The sequence below is a fragment of the Copadichromis virginalis genome, linkage group LG1, assembly GCF_057382275.1.
Source record: "Copadichromis virginalis isolate Kocher_CV1m ecotype Utaka linkage group LG1, C_Virginalis_male_GT1.1, whole genome shotgun sequence".
NCBI classification, from domain to species: Eukaryota; Metazoa; Chordata; class Actinopteri; order Cichliformes; family Cichlidae; genus Copadichromis; species Copadichromis virginalis.
In genome coordinates this window covers 8,780,979-8,797,008 of record NC_140618.1, presented here as the reverse complement: position 1 = coordinate 8,797,008, position 16,030 = coordinate 8,780,979, and the positions used below count along the sequence as shown (strand labels likewise).

The 16,030-nt window shown below is 38.4% G+C and overlaps 1 pseudogene; it reads left to right on the top strand.

Moving 5' to 3' along the window:
• The first annotated feature begins 11,068 nt into the window (after positions 1-11,068).
• On the top strand, positions 11,069-15,910 carry LOC146718293 (xaa-Pro dipeptidase-like; annotated as a pseudogene).
• The last annotated feature ends 120 nt before the right edge of the window (positions 15,911-16,030 follow it).

The window sequence follows — 16,030 nt, the reverse complement described above, 5'->3', positions numbered from 1 at the left end:
TGCAAGTTTCTTCAGTTCTCATAATCAACCATACTCTGTCACAAGTATGCAGACCAACCTGCACATTGTATAGGAATCACTTATCTGTATGATCAGAATCAGAATCAGAATACTTTATTGATCCCTGGGGGAAATTATTTTTTGTTACAGTGCTCCATTATAAACCAACATTAAGACAAGACAGACAATACGCTAACTAAGAATAGTACAATATATACATATATATACATACATACATACATAAGTCACTCATAAATAAATAGCTGGAAAAGAAACATGTGTAGTTGTAGCAGTAAACAGTGTGTTAAGTGGATGCGATGATCTTGGGTTTTCCACCACGTGAATTTGAACAGACATCAGTTGCCATATTGAAGGTTATTTTTGATGTCACAAGTGGCCTGACAATGGGAAGCTCTTATATTTCTTTTGAACAAAGCTAGCTCATTAATCCTGTAACTGATTCTTGAATTGTACAGGAGTCTTTCTTCCACCGGGCTTTTGGAGTGACTGAGGCTCACTGCTTAGGAGCCATTGATGTGGACTCCATTCTTTTTGTTCCTAAACTGCCCGAGAGCTATGCTGCTTGGATTGGAAAGTGAGTCACACTGATCCTCAAAGAGCTGTGTACAAGGCCAACACCATCACCAGCTAGTCCATAGCAGTGAGCTGAACCTTCAATATTATTATTGCCAAATTTAATTTAATATTTGGTATCATTACCTAAATTGCCTCAGGGCTGTTTGACTACAGCACTGCTGCAGAATTGCAAGTTCACATAGAACAGTACATTTGTATTTATTTACTTAAATAGCTACAAAATTATGTGAAATTGCAAATTTGATCGCTCCACTTTAAAAATTGTGAATGTGACACGTTATGGATTAAATAAATGTTGCTCCACATCGATTGTTAACGTGTTTAAGATGATCAACATTATAATGTGATACTGACCATCTGACCATTTGCTTTTCCCTTATCTATAAACGTAAAAGAATCTTTTGTCATTTTATTATAAAAAAAATAATAATAACTGTCACTCAAAAGTAATTTGGTAAGCACTTTATGTTCTGCACTATTTTTCTGCATTATTTTTTTCCTCCGAATTCTGTCCTCAAAACTGGACTTCAAAGTTATAACATAACCCATCAGTTTGGTTTTAAGAGAGCCTCTTAAAATCTCTTTGACTTCATGTGTATAGTTTGCTAAGTGCACTTGTTTTTGTCGGTTTTATGTTTTTCATTTTTTGACACGATCTTTCCTAAAGAGCGGAGAAGTATGCTGTTGATGAGGTGTACTTCACCTGTAAGTCTGTCAGTGTTGGTTCTACAGTCCAGCCTCTCTGGTGTGGTCAAAGCATCTTACAACCTTAATTTGGGGCAAAGGTAAGAAACTCTTTGAACAACTTTTATCATATTTGACTTCTGCTTTTATACATCAGTTTTTATATCCATGTAACTATTTAAATTAAAGGTAATTTAGATAATGAATCAAAATTGGTGCCTAGAGCTGTTCAAGATGAATAGTGAGACTTGCTTTTAGAAGGACATTGATTAAACAGTCTAACCTTTCAGCTCCCCGGTACAAAGTCAGTATGATGTATAATTATACTGATGTGTGAAAAGTACAGTTAATGGTCGGGTGTATTCACAAATAGCAGGTGGCCTTGATGTGTTCCGCCTCCTGCATGCTCTACCCAGGCAGCATCTGAGCCTAAATTAAATGCACTATTTTCAGTTATGACAGCTCTGCTGATATATGCCATTTCTTGCTCTGTGCCACATGTGAGAAGTTATGCCTGGCTCATTTAAACTATAATAAAGAAGGGAGTTCCAAAGAGGAACAATATTCACCACATCAAAATGTATTAATCATAATCATAAAAAATGTGAAAGAGAATAGGAGTTAGCCTAAGGGCATGTGTGGCTTAAACTAGGGATAACTACAACACAATCAAACCAAAGCAAATGAAAGCAAACCAAAAAAAAACAAAACAAAGCAAAACACATCTGGGTGCTTGAAAGGGATCAGTCAGAGAGAGGGAGAGTGTGAGAGAGACATCTTGGAAGGCCACGGGCTTGTATGGGCTCCCAAGCAGCTGAAATAATTTCCTCTATTAGAATGGAAGAGCTGTCAATTAAGACCTAAAAAATAAGGAGGTAACAGGCAGGCCCAAAAACCAAGACTGACACAAGGCCTGGGGCTGTCATAAAGGGCAACTTCAAAAAGTGTAATAATTTGATTCTCCTAACATTTTTCAGAAGTTTATGTGTTTAAAAATGCTGATGTTGTGTGGTGAGTGGTCTCAAACTAAATTTAGATTTTTGTACTGTGTACTTGGGCGATATCCCATCAGCAGCCTCCTTAAAGGACAAATTTTTGATAAACATCCTGTTGGGAGCTGGCAAAAAAGCGCTTACCAGGAGGTGGCTGGAGAAAGAGCCCCCAACAAAGAAAGATTGGATAGGAATAATGGAGGAAATATATAGAATGGAAAAACTTACTTTTTTTTTAACCTCAAAATGGACCAATTTCATAAAAACTGGAGAAAGTGGGAGAGATTTGTTGAAGGTGGTAACGTGGGATGAGATATTCATGCAACTACTGGAAGATGGAAGGTCTACTAAGGACGTGGTCACGTTTTTTTTTTATTTATTTATTTTTAAGGTAGTTTATAAAAGAGACTGGAAATACCCTTCCGAAAATGATCAGGGATGGACTGTAAAGTGCTGAGTGGACAGTAGTAAAAACCTAACGACATGGGACCTGATCTGTGGGTTTCACTGTGCCATTATGTTATTGTTAGTGCATAGTATCTTTATTTGTTTGGTTGTTTGTTTTTTTTGTTTTTTGTTTTTCTTTTGGGGGGGGGGGGGGGTGTTGTTTTTTTGTTTGTTTGTTTGTTTGTTTGTGTGTATTGCTAAATTAAAGTACCTTTTTATAAAAGAGCTTATGAGGTTCTCAGTGGCAGAATATAATCTGCAATAAGACGTTATTTTTTAGCAAAGCCAAAGGAAAATAAGAAGGTACAATCTGCACAGAAATGAAAATTTGTGAGATATATGATGAATTCTGATTTTACAAACTTTTCCCTTCCTATTTTTTTCTGTTTTCATATCAAAGCTGAATGATACAGGGCTGGTGGTCCATAAAGATGACTGAGGCTCAAATTTTGTATCTCTATATGTAATCATGGGAAAAGAGGGATTTGTGTTTGGTCTAAACACACCATGAGGGTGAAGTGATGATCATGAGCTGTTTGTTTGGTTTTTTTACTGTTTTTGTTTTTTTCATGTGGATGACTGTCATAATTACAAAACTTTCAATAAAAAAAAAATGCTGATGTTGCTTTTGAAAAAGAATCCTCACTGTGCTACTTCTTCTACAGTAGGCATGAATGCATGCCTTGTTATGGCAGGTCCCGTTTCATTTATATCTTGTGAGAAAGTCATGTTATTGAAATTTTAAATGAACATGCATTTAAAAGTTTAAGATCACCTGTGATATGATAATAGGGACCTGTGCTGATATTTCTGTGGGATGATGTGAAATCCCAGAGGACAGTTCACAACCCAGTTTTTGGCTCCCCCAAATCACATGGAGCATCACAGCAACAATCCGTTTGGTGCAACAGTTCATTAGAATGCACAATGGTGAAAGATCTCAACCACCAATACTCTTAGGGGACTTTTATATTGAATTTTATTATTTAAATTTGTAACGTGGAATTTAATTTGCTTCATTTTGGCAGCCCAGTGGGAAAAATGCAATCAAGTTCAGGCTCTTTGTAATTGCATGTTTTGAGAGACTGGGAAAACGATTATGTCTATCAGTGTTGACAGCAGATTCCCAGGGGAGCTGTACTGGTGGATTGACAGCACCAGAGCTATTCTGGAGGTGTTCATGTTAACAAATCATAAAATATATGCAGAGTACAATATAAGAGCATTGACGACCGAAAATTTGCCTATAAATTGGTAATAAATGATCACATAATTTTACAATTATTTCCATATTTAAACTTTGTCCTATTGATGATTTGTTCTTCAGATTATATTTCAGGTGATTTTACATCTTCGTACCTGCCTGGGTGTTAGATACCTTTATTAATCGCAAGTTAAGACACAACTCATCTGCCAGTTTTTCCATGAAGTAATACCAGCTAAACACAGCAAGTAAAATTGGAAAAAGTAAACTGCATGACCCACAGCTGAGATCTAGAAAAGACAGAGTTGGTGGTGTTCAGCATTCATGTGACAGTGCTACTTATAGACAAACCAAGAGGAGGACAATATTTCTTTCTTATCCAAAGCAGGTCATGAATATTTTAGGCAGTGCTCAGACTTGGGAGGTATTCATGCACACATACTTCAGGGCAATACCCTGCTTAAAATTCTGGCAATTTACCTTTAAATACTTGAATTTGTGATGTAAAAGTATTTGGTTTTCATCTTTATTATTTATTTTTGGGAGAGTGTTTTTAGTTTCCATATCTTTGGCTCTCTTAATATAATAGATGCAGTTCTACATCCATCAGGTTACATTTGCCTTCTTGGCTGCAAATAAGCTGTTGAAAGAATTCCGTGGACTTCAAAGTTCTTTCATCTTGCTTTAGTTGACTGATGTGTGTTTTACTCCTTAGATTTACAACTACTGCTAACATTAACGGTTTTTCATTCATAAACTATAACCCCAATGCCAGAAAAGTTGGAAAGCTGATCAGAATGTAAATAAAAACATACAACGAGTGAGACATTTTACTATTTCATTAAAAATACAAGTTCATCTTGAATTTGATTGCAGCAACATGTCTAAAAAAAGGTTGGGGTGGGGGGGGGAAACAAAAGGCTGTAAAAGGCTGATACTTAAAAGAAACAGATGGAGTAAGATTTTGCTAACTAATTAGATTAATTGGCACCAGAAGAGTAACATAACGGAAGATAAAAAAGAGCATCTTGGGGATGGACTTGTTAGAGTTTCGCAGAGGTAAAGATGGGCTGAGGTTCATCGGTTTCCAAAATACTTCATCTCCAAATTGTGGAACAGTTTCAGAATTAAGTTCCTCAATGTAAAATTATGAAGACCATTGCACAGTACATCAACAGTACATTGCACAGGTCGGGTCTTAGACTCCACCTCTCTGGGAACTCCCAGGCCCTCCAAAGGGTGGAGGCCTATCTCCCCTCACCACACTCCCTGCCGGTGACCGATGCCCTCAGGGGTCGGTACATTGGTGGTTCTTGGTGTCCGGGGCTGGGCGCTCAGGTATGTACCAGCTCACTCCCGGTGGCTATTTGGCGGGGCCTGGTGCCTGTTGCTCGGTCAGGCCTCTTCCGGGGCGCGGGTGGCCCTCATGCCTCCGGCCTCTGGGCCTGCGGCTTGGTTCACTGTGGCACAGCTGGCTGCCGGCAGAGCCGGCGGGCACGCCGGTGCAGCCCCCTCTAGCTTCTGCTCGGTGGCTACTGGGTGACCCCTCGTCTGGGGATCCTTAGCCCTTCCCATGAGGGTGGCACGGATGCCCCTCCGGTGGTCCTCCTTGGGCTCTCGCACTCTGGGGCCTCTGGATGTCTGGGGCCTGGATCTCCTCCATGCCTGCTTCATGCCCTGGGGGACAGGGCTATGGCTCTCTACATCCTCTTGCAGACCATTACATGTGGAAACCATTTGAATACAAGCGCGCTGATCCACACAGGTGTGCACACGGGTGTTCACTGTTCGTAGACTTAAATCACACCTTTCTTGGCTGCTACTTCAAAGCACATTGTGTGCTGTCTGTCCTGCGTGCTGCACAACAACATTGAATATTTAGTATTTACTGCTGTTTACACTTAGCTAGATTAATGCGATGGTGTTGTGTTTAGTATGTTGCTTTGGTTTTTTTTGCTTGTTTTCTATTCTTTCTCTCTCAACAGGTGTTTTTCTTTTCCTTCCTCTTTCTTTCTCCCTTTCCTATCCCTCACTCATGTCTGTCCCGTCTGTAACAACTGAAGATAAAATTAAATAAATAATAAAAACAAAGGTCGATCAAATGGACCAATACGGCAATGCCATGATGATCCATTTGGCAAAATAAATCCATTGGGTATCGTTGTTGGTCTTCAGACAACAATTCTGACGGCTAAAGAACCAAATGGGACAGGCAAAAAAAACCCCAAAAAAACCAGTACATTGCACAGTACTATTGCACAGTACATCAACAGTACATAATATCATCAACAGATTCAGCGAATCTGGAGAAATAACTGTGTGCAAGGGACAAGGCTGAAAATCAGAATCGAATGCCTTTGATCTTCAGTTCTTCAAGTGACAGACATGATTCTGTCATGGAAAACATCAAATCTCTTTCATTGCATTTATTATAAAAAATAATAATAATAAGCTGCTTAAAACGGCCTTTGATATGATTTCTCACACTATCTTTCTGAAAAGACTTGCATTCATTGGCATTAATCATACCCCCCTTGCCTGGTTCACCTCATATCATGCAGATCGCTCTCAGTTCATTAAACTCAAATCTTACTCTTCAGGTTCATTTTCTGTTTCTGCTGGTGTGCCCCAGGGTTCAGTATTGGGGCCTCTTTTATTCATTATTTACATGCTTCCACTTGGTCACATATTTTGGAAATACAACATTAACTTTCACTGTCACACAGATGACACTCACCTGTATATTTATTCCAAACCCAATTTCACCCTTCCACCCATCTCCCTTTCTGACTGTCTCATGGAGGTTAAATCATGGTTCTCCTCCAATTTTCTAAAACTCATTAGTAATAAAACTACTACTCATGAGCACAGCTTCCACACTAACCAAATCCCACAAGTTTTCCATTAATATTGACAACTCCTCCATCCTTCATTCCCCTCAGGTTAAGAGTCTGGGTGTCATCCTCGACAGTTTCGACATTTCAGTCTCATATTAATCACATCACCGATCCGCCTACTACCACTTAGATAACATCAATCGTCCCCAGCCTCCCAGCCCCATGCTGCTGCTATGCTTTTCCATAGCCTTGTCACTTCTCGGATTGATTATTGTAATTCTCTTCTCTTTGCAGAATTCTGTAGCCCAGATCATAATTTGCACACCCTCCAGAGAGCGCATCACCCCTGTTCTTCAACTGCTTCACTGGCTGCCTTTCAAAATATCACTTCTCACTTTCAAAAGTATCTGTGACCTGGCCCCTCCCTACTTATGTTATTTAGTCCACATTACTATTCCTTTTCATTCCTTTAGGTCTTTGTCCGCCACTTACCTTATTGTTCCCTCTGCCCAACTCACCACTGTGGGGCACAGAGCTTTCAGCCGTTCTGCCCCCTCAACTTTGAAATTCACTTCCTCCAGATTTCTGGAATATTGGCTCTCTTCCCTTATTTAAGTCAAAACTCAAAATCCATCTGCCTTCTTTAATACAACTGAAGTTAAGCTGCTAGAATGGATGAATGGATTTTAGATTTTGAGGATAAAGAGGGTTGGAATACAGTAAATACAAGAAATAATTTTAGCTTTATTAATAATAGTAACAGTACTAAAATATCACTTTATTATCTGTGTGCATTGAATTAGGAATCTATTAGGTGACATTTAGGCTGCTGGCAGAGGAGTAATAAAGTCTTTTGAGTTATATCATTCAGTGTGCTGCTGAGTGCTAGAGAGGCCACATAGGCACAATGGTTCCTTCTAAAATGACCTTTATTCTGCAGCCTGAAAGTAGCAGAAAATTTGTTCTTGTTAATTCTGCTGCACTGAACAGCAGATAGCTGATGTTGTGTCCTGAAACCAGCAGTTTTCCTCACACTGGTATGTACCAATCACTGAAAATAAGTGTGCAACTATTTGGTAATTTTTGCACTAATCACCCTCCTGCACGCTACTTTAAATTGGCTCCCAACTCATTTATATATATATATATATATATATATATATATATATATATATATATATATATATATATATATATATATATATATATATATATATATATATATATAAAACCTTTGTTTAAGCCCTAATATCACATTTGTTTTTTTTAGTTTTCAAAAAAACTAATTAACCATACACACCAAAAACTTTTTTAATGCTGTATAAACTTTTGAGTGCATAACATGGCACTATAATACCTTATTTGTCTGTGTATTTTTTTTCTGCAGTGAGGACAGAATACAGATAGTGGGTGCATTTGCCTCACCATCTGCCTCCTTTGATGGAGTTAGTATGTTTAATTTCACCAACTAGCAAGATAACTATCAACATAATTATACTTTCGTAATGGATGTTTTTATTTTTATTTTTTAACTAATGTTGCAGAAAACTTGATATACTGATTCCTGCTGACTAATTAAATTTGAAATGTAATTCAGTTAACCAAGCTGTCTCGTGTTTGTTGATTATTACTTTAATTATTATTTTTATTATTTATACACTTTTTTAGCACCTTTCAAAAACAATGTTACAAAGTGCTTTGCAAGACAAGACATAATGAACAGCAGTAAAACATTTTCATTTTTATTTTTTTTAATTAGCTTCCAAGTGGACAACAGTCTTTTAAACCCACTCATGAATGCAATGGTAGGTAATTAAAATGTATTACTGAAGAAGTCCACTTAAGATAAGAATAAAAAAGCTTTTGCCTAAGATTGTATTTAGTCAGACTCTCACGAACCTCTGCAGTTACAGCTGCACAGTTGGGTAATGGCGTGTTTGCTATCAAAAACAGTGACTTCTCTTATAGACGTCTCTTTTTTTCCCCTTCCTCTCAATTTATGAGTGGGTCGGTGTAGATGTAATGGACTTCGTGCTTGCCTGGTTGTCCTTGGCATTAAGGTTTGCACCCTCCAGATGAATTGACATTTTCTAAAATGAGGAGGAATGCTTTTCAGGCACACCTCCTGGGAAGCAGGGCTTGATTGAACCCTCTGCCCCCTCTTCTTACTCCAGCTTGCATGGCTATCTTTTCATGGGCTTTCTTTCCCTTTTACGTTAATTACTGCCTGTGTTTGGGGTGAGTGCCCTGTGTTATTTATGTTGTTCATTTGTGGGAAAAAAAAACTTTAATTCGCTTCATTAATAAGCTACAACATGCGCACACAAAAAAAAATATAATAGTATGAATCAGCAAGCACAGGAAAAATTTGATTTAGGTCTAAAACTTACATTAGTTGTGGACTGAAACATTTTCATCAGTTCTGCAGCAGTCGATTACAAAGTTTCCACTGGAATGACAAGATCTCATTTAAAAGCTGTGTGACACATGGTCCTTGCACCATTCCTCTTTTAGCAGTTTATATTAGGTTTATTTCAGTCTTTAGAGTACAAATATTGCACTAAGTGTTGGCATTTTTTTTTCAAACTATGTCTGTTGGGTGTGTGGAATCGGTGTCATTTTGAGCTTGAATACCACAATCAGCAGCTGCAAAATAGCTGCTGATTGTGTTATAATGTAATCCACAATGTGGTATATATGTAATCCTGCTGGGTAATTGACCGTGTCAAAGTATAAATGCTTGTTCTGTGCCATTTAATAACTCTGTTATATATCACTTAAAGTACACACAAAGATCAGCCACTTGGGACAGCTCTCTATTGAGGATACTTGAAGCAGAATAAACCACCAACATATTCTTATTTGTTATACATTACTTACATATTACATTTTTTTTGTGCATGTGAAAAGCTGTGCATAACTTCCCATTTGATGTGTCTGCTTACTAGAGAAGCTGTAAAAACTAATTGTGTCTGCAAGTTTCAAGATTGCATCTGAACCTGTCACAGACAAAAACAAGCACTTTTGCTTTGACACAAACTGTTGACTCCATAAATTATATCGCAACAATTTTTTCCTCAAAAGACAGGAATATGGGCCCCCTCTTAGAAAAAAGAAAGTTTTCTTTAAGTGTAAGAGTTGTTTTCTATTTATTGCATGGCTGTAGATTCACTGTAATGTGCATTGAGTTTACTGGTCAGAGAGACAGCTGGTTACTCCTCCTTCTGTTTGTAGCCGTCTCATATGGAGCTGGAGGTCCTGTGCTACACCAACAGGATTTCCAGCGAAGCCCACAAAATGGTTAGATCCTCCTGAGTTAAACAAACCATCCTTGAACATACCAAAATTTCAAAAAGAAAGGATTCAAGGTGTTAGGATCCTTGTGATAATATTTGACCAATAAACTTTAACACTAAAGCAATTCCTTACGTCTTTCTTTAATGTTCATTGGAAATCATTTTTAGGAAAAACAGAAACAAGTAATTTTCAAGCTTGATAACTGCATATAGTTCTGCCCCCCTAATTAAAAATAGGGGGGCAGAAAAATATGAAATAGAGAGGTAAATGGGAATATTACTATTATTTTTTACATTTTACATTAGAAAGATGTAAGGGCTGTGTTTAGTGACAAGACATGGAAGCACAAGCAAATGGATTTATTCCACATTAACCTATGTAGATGTTATGACACTTTCACTGTATTGTTGTGTGTGTGTGTGTGTGTGTGTGTGTGTGTGTGTGTGTGTGTGTGTGTGTGTGTGTGTGTACGCACACAACAATACAGTGAATGTATATATGGAATTAGCTGCCTATGGCTTTTAGTCAAGCCAAGACATTAGAGCAAAACACAGAAAAGCAATTTAAAATGATATTTCGGTTTATTTGGCTCATGCTTATTTTTATTTTATTATAAAAGCTATTATTTTAGTTTGGCTGACTTTCAATACTCTGCCGTCAGAGTAGCTTTCCATGAGACTTGTTTTTGTTTACCATGTGAGAGGAACTATTACCTGTAATAATCTTCTTGAGGTAACAGGTAATGCAATTTCCAGAAGAAGGGAAGCATGTACAAGTAGAGTAATTTTTACAAAAGTGGAGTTGGTCTTATGCAGACAGCACAGTCTGAAAAAGATAGGTGACTCCAGGGTGGTGGAAATGGTGCATGTAGCAAGGCAGCAGTGGATGGGGAGCAAGTGAAGGCAGAGGCAAGGATTAAATTGTAGATACTTAAAGATGAAGAATGATGCACAGAGTTCAGGGAGGAGCTGAGACAGGCTCTGGGTGGTAGGAAAGTGTCAACAGATGACATGGAAAGTATAGCTGAAGTGATGAGGGAAACATCCAAGAAGGTCTTTGGTGTATCATCTGGACAGAGGAAAGAGGGCAAGGAACTTGGTGGTGGAATGCAAAAGTACAGCAAAGCATTCATTGGAAGAGATTAGCAAAGAAAAAGTGGGATAGTCAGGGAGATGATGAAAGTAGACAGGAGCACTGGGAAGCTAAGCATACCAAAGGGGGAATGGAAAAGGAAGAGGCTATTAGTGAGTTGTATTTGAGCTGGACACTAAGTAAGGAGAAAAAGACTTGTATTGATTGGTTAGACAAAGAGATTTTGCTGGATGGTGCAGCCAGTCAGGGTGGTTAAGGACTGAGATGGAAATGTACTAATGAGTGAAAAGATGGAAGGAACACTTTAATAGCTGATTAATGAAGGAAACAGAGAGTAGGATGGATAAGAGAAAGCTGGTGAATCAGAAAGTGGACAGGGATTAGTAAGGCAGAAGTGAGGGCAACAATGAAGAGGATCAAGAGTGGAAAGACGGTTTGTCCTGTGGACATACTGTGCAGTGGAACAATGGTGATGAGAGGAGCTGTAGTAACTATGGATGAAGTGATGAGCCATACCATGAAGATATGAGGTATCAAGAGAATATCACAATGCCATTGTGCCTTTGTAAATACAGAGAAAGCACATGATCGGGTACCAGGAGAGGGACTGTAGTATTGTATTAGGAAGTCAGGAGTGGCAGAAAAGTATGTGAGGGTGGTGCAGGACATATGAGCACAGTGGTGAGGTGTGGAGTATTGCGACTGAGGTATTTCCTGTGCTTGACAATGTGGTGGTTAAAAAGTGAATGACTTCAACGAATTCTTAAAAAGCATGGAGTCAGGAAAAGGACAGCAAAAGTTCTTCTGCTAAAAATTATTTTTTCTTCTTTGCAGTCTCTTCCAACTCTACTGCTACACTAAAGGAGAAATGTGTCACAATTCGTATATGTGTGCTCTTCTTCCAGGAGAGGACAAGTGAACTTGAAACAAGGGAGCTCATATGACTCCTGTTTTAAAGTCACTACACTGGCTACCAATCAGATTTAGGTTCCATTTTAAAATTCTAGTTTTAACCTTTAGAGTACTACAGGGACAGGCCCCTCCCTGTATTGATGATTTGATTCGTACACATACCTCTTTTTATAACCTGAGGTCATCGAATCAAAACCTTTTAATGGTCCCCCACACTCGTTTTAGAATTCGAAAGGACCGATCTTTCCAAGCTGTTGCACTCAGACTGTGGAATGCACTATTTCTACGGTGTCTGGAGTCGGTGGAGACCTTCAAAAAGCAGCTAAAACCATTTTTATTTCAAAAAGCTTTTAATTAGACCAGGGTTTTTATGATGTATTTATAACTGTATTGTGTTTTCTTACCTTTCTTGTAAAGCACTTTGTGACACGTCTGTGAAAGGTGCTATATAAATAAACTTTATTTACTTATTTACTTATGTGTATCTGTGCATCATGAGGATTTATTAATTGATCCATTACCTGATTTATTTCTAAGGACTTCATACAAACAAAGAAAGTACAGATGTACCTGCACTTAGATCAGTCAAATGCTTGCAATGATATAATTAATTATATCTGCTTTATGTCTGCACCAAATGTGGCACTCTAAGACAGACAAAAAGTTAGCCTTCAGTTTTTAGATGATGCCATGTTTGTTGAGATGCTTGAGCACAACTGGTGCAAAGTTTAGATTTCACTTTTGGACCATCTTTGTCAACAAAATACAGCCACACAAACGACTCCTCAAATATAAAATCTATTAATCTCGAGAAGATGTTTAGTAAATATAAACGTGAAATAAATTGGACCATTTTAGGTTAAGTTAGTTAAAAAGGTATTTTCAGTCTGATCCTCCTGGTGCAAAAATTAATGAACAAAGATCATTGATGTAGTGTTTTTGTCTTTGGGAGTCTAATGTCGGTGATTGTAGCATATTGATCAAACATTCGAGCAGCTAACCCTGAGACCATAGCCCTAGGCATTAGAGCACCACATACTTTGTTCCTTTGTTCTTTTAGAGCACAAAATGCTGAGTTTATGACATAGTTGAGCAGGCTCCATGCATCTCTTCTGTATCCCTGGTGACTTGTTGGCAAAACAAACCGTGCTCATTAAAAAAAATACATTAACATCCCCCCTTTAGCTGTGACCTAGCAGCATCATAATGGGTGAAAAATTGGGAGATGTTGTTAATCATGTTCTGGCCTTTTGTGTTAAAGGCCATGTATTGTGAACATTGTAAGGATTAGTTGCCCGTAGATGAAAGCATTTTTCCTGGTTAAACTAGGAGCTTAAAACAAGAGACTGGAATCTGTTTGATGCTTTAATGTATTCTCTTCTTTGAAGATTAATAGTTATTTATGTTTTATTACTAGTTGTCTTTTTAATGTATGCATTGTTTATTCCCACCAGTGTCATTAATCCGTCTGTCATCTATTATGGTCATCCTGGGGCTCCTAATGACAGGACGATTACAAATGGAGATATGTGGTGAGTACCTTTTTGGGGGGTGGGGGCTTTTTCTCCTACATGAGGAATTTTTCCACTCAACAATATTTAGTGAAGGCCATCAAGTGACATGGTTACGGTTCTTGTGACCTTTAGTGACTTCTGAAATCTATACACGTTTTTGCACTCAAGCATGTAAGATATGCAGTCTGTTTGACATGGGTGGAGAGTGCTATTGCTGTCCTCAGACATCACCTGCTGTTCTGTTTATTGACAAAAATGTGTATTTCGAAGGTGTGAAGTGAACCGACATGCACGGCTTGGCTGACAGGGTTCACCTGGAAGAACTTGTAAAGATTGGCATCCTACATGGCAGCGTGAAGGACATGATGAAGGTCCACCTGGGCTCTGTAATCATGCCCCATGGCCTTGGACATTTGCTGGGTATTGATGTGGAGGATGTAGGAGGTTACCCTGAGGTTAGAACACAACTCATAAATTCTTAAGGTGGCCTACAATATAACAACTAGTCAGCAGTTATTTCCAGGACAGTCTTAGACTGGAGACAGTAGAGGATCAAAACGTTTCTGTTCCTGGAATATTGATGTGCCATCAATGATAAAGAGACCAATGGTGCAGACGTGAGAGAGGAGCAAAAAGAGGCAAAGCTGTGAAGAACAAGTTCAGGATGAGGGCAGCAGTGAGGGGAAGATAAAATGTTGTTTGAACTGTGAACATAAATAGTTTCATGCTGCAGTGGAGGGATTTGTACTGATATGCAGTAAATAAAGAAGACAGTTAACAGTATTTCCAGTAGAACTGCTAAATCTTCACAAGCTAAAATCAACAGTAAGAGAAACACACTTTTGGGGGGGGGGGGGTCAGCTGAATGCAATCAGCATTCCTAATTATTTAAGACCATGTATGTGAGGAGCAGGGTTTTGAATTCAATTCTGGATGTAACAGGGAGCCAATGAAGGGAAGCCAATACAGGATAAATCTGCTCTCTCTTTCTAGTCCCTGTCAGTACTCTTGCTGCAGCATTTTGGATTAGCTGAAGGCTTTTCAGGGAGTTTTTAGGAATTCCTGATAATTACAGTAGTCCAGCCTAGAAGTAATAAATGCATGAACTAGTTTTTCATCATCACTCAGAGACAGGATATTTCTAATTTAAGAGATGTTGCGCAAATGGAAGAAAGCAGTCTTACATGTGTGTTTAATATGTGCATTGAAGGACATGTCTTGATCAAAAATGACTCCAAGGTTCCTCACAGGGTTACTGGAGGCCAAGGTAATGCCATCCAGAGTAAGAATCTGGTTATATACCATATTTCTAAGATTTTCAGGGCCGAGTAAAATACCAATAATTTACAATAATTTCCTTCTCTCACCCCAACTAGTTGCAGCATGGCCCCGCCCCTCCCTGAGCCTGATTCTACCTGTTAAAAAGGAGTTTTTCCTTTCCATTGTCGCCAAAGTGCTTGCTCATAGGAGGTCATATGATTGTTTTGGTTTTCTCTGTATCTATTATTGTAGGCTCTACTGTATAATAGAAAGCACCTTGAAGCGTCTGTTGTTGTGATTGGCGTTATATAAATAAAATTTAATTGAATTGGAAAAAAAAGAAACCGAGTGTGGAAATACCTTAAATCTGCGTTATTTCTGACAGCCGCCAGATCAATCCTTGAATGACAGATCATTCTTAAATGGTTTGACAAACAAACAAAAACCTTCTTCTGAAAATGAGCAAAACCACCCAGAGAAAAGCTTTGAATTCTTTCAGGAATCCTGGGGAACTGCTGCTAAAGACCAATATAAAAACTACAAGAAAGTCTGGTTTCTTTACTGTACTGTAGCTTAAAAAAGCCTCAATTTAGTCAGTGTACATTCACCACTACTGTTATTTACTGTTTAGGGCACTGAGTGAATTAACGAGCCTGGATCGAGGAATCTTCTGATGGGCCACCTGGTGCAAGAATGGATGGTTCTCATGGTGGAGGCTGGCACATACTTAATCTGCTGGACCAGGCTGGCTAACCCTGCCCAGAGCTCCTTCATCAACAATCAAGTGCTGGCTCACTTCTTTGGTTTTGGCGGGATTAGTATGCTTCTTTTTGTTTATGTTGGACCAATATGGTAACAGAACATAGGGCCAACTAATACAGAAATGAATTCAGCACAAAGTATGCACTTGATACTTGTACTGCAGTATGTCAGGATTGGTATTCTTTCATGATTTGCTAAAGGCCACATGTGCAACTTTGAAGAAAAAAGCTATAAAGACAGGATAATGTCACTTTAAGCATGAATACATCAGCGAGTTTAAAATTTAAAGCCCAACTATCTCTAAAATATGTCTATCAGGCCTGACTTTCCATGTCTTTTTACTTTGTCTTGTCTTTAAACACACACTTGCATATAATCACTTGCTTTGGGTGTGGACAAGTCAGACACTGTTGCATGTAGTGAATGAATTGA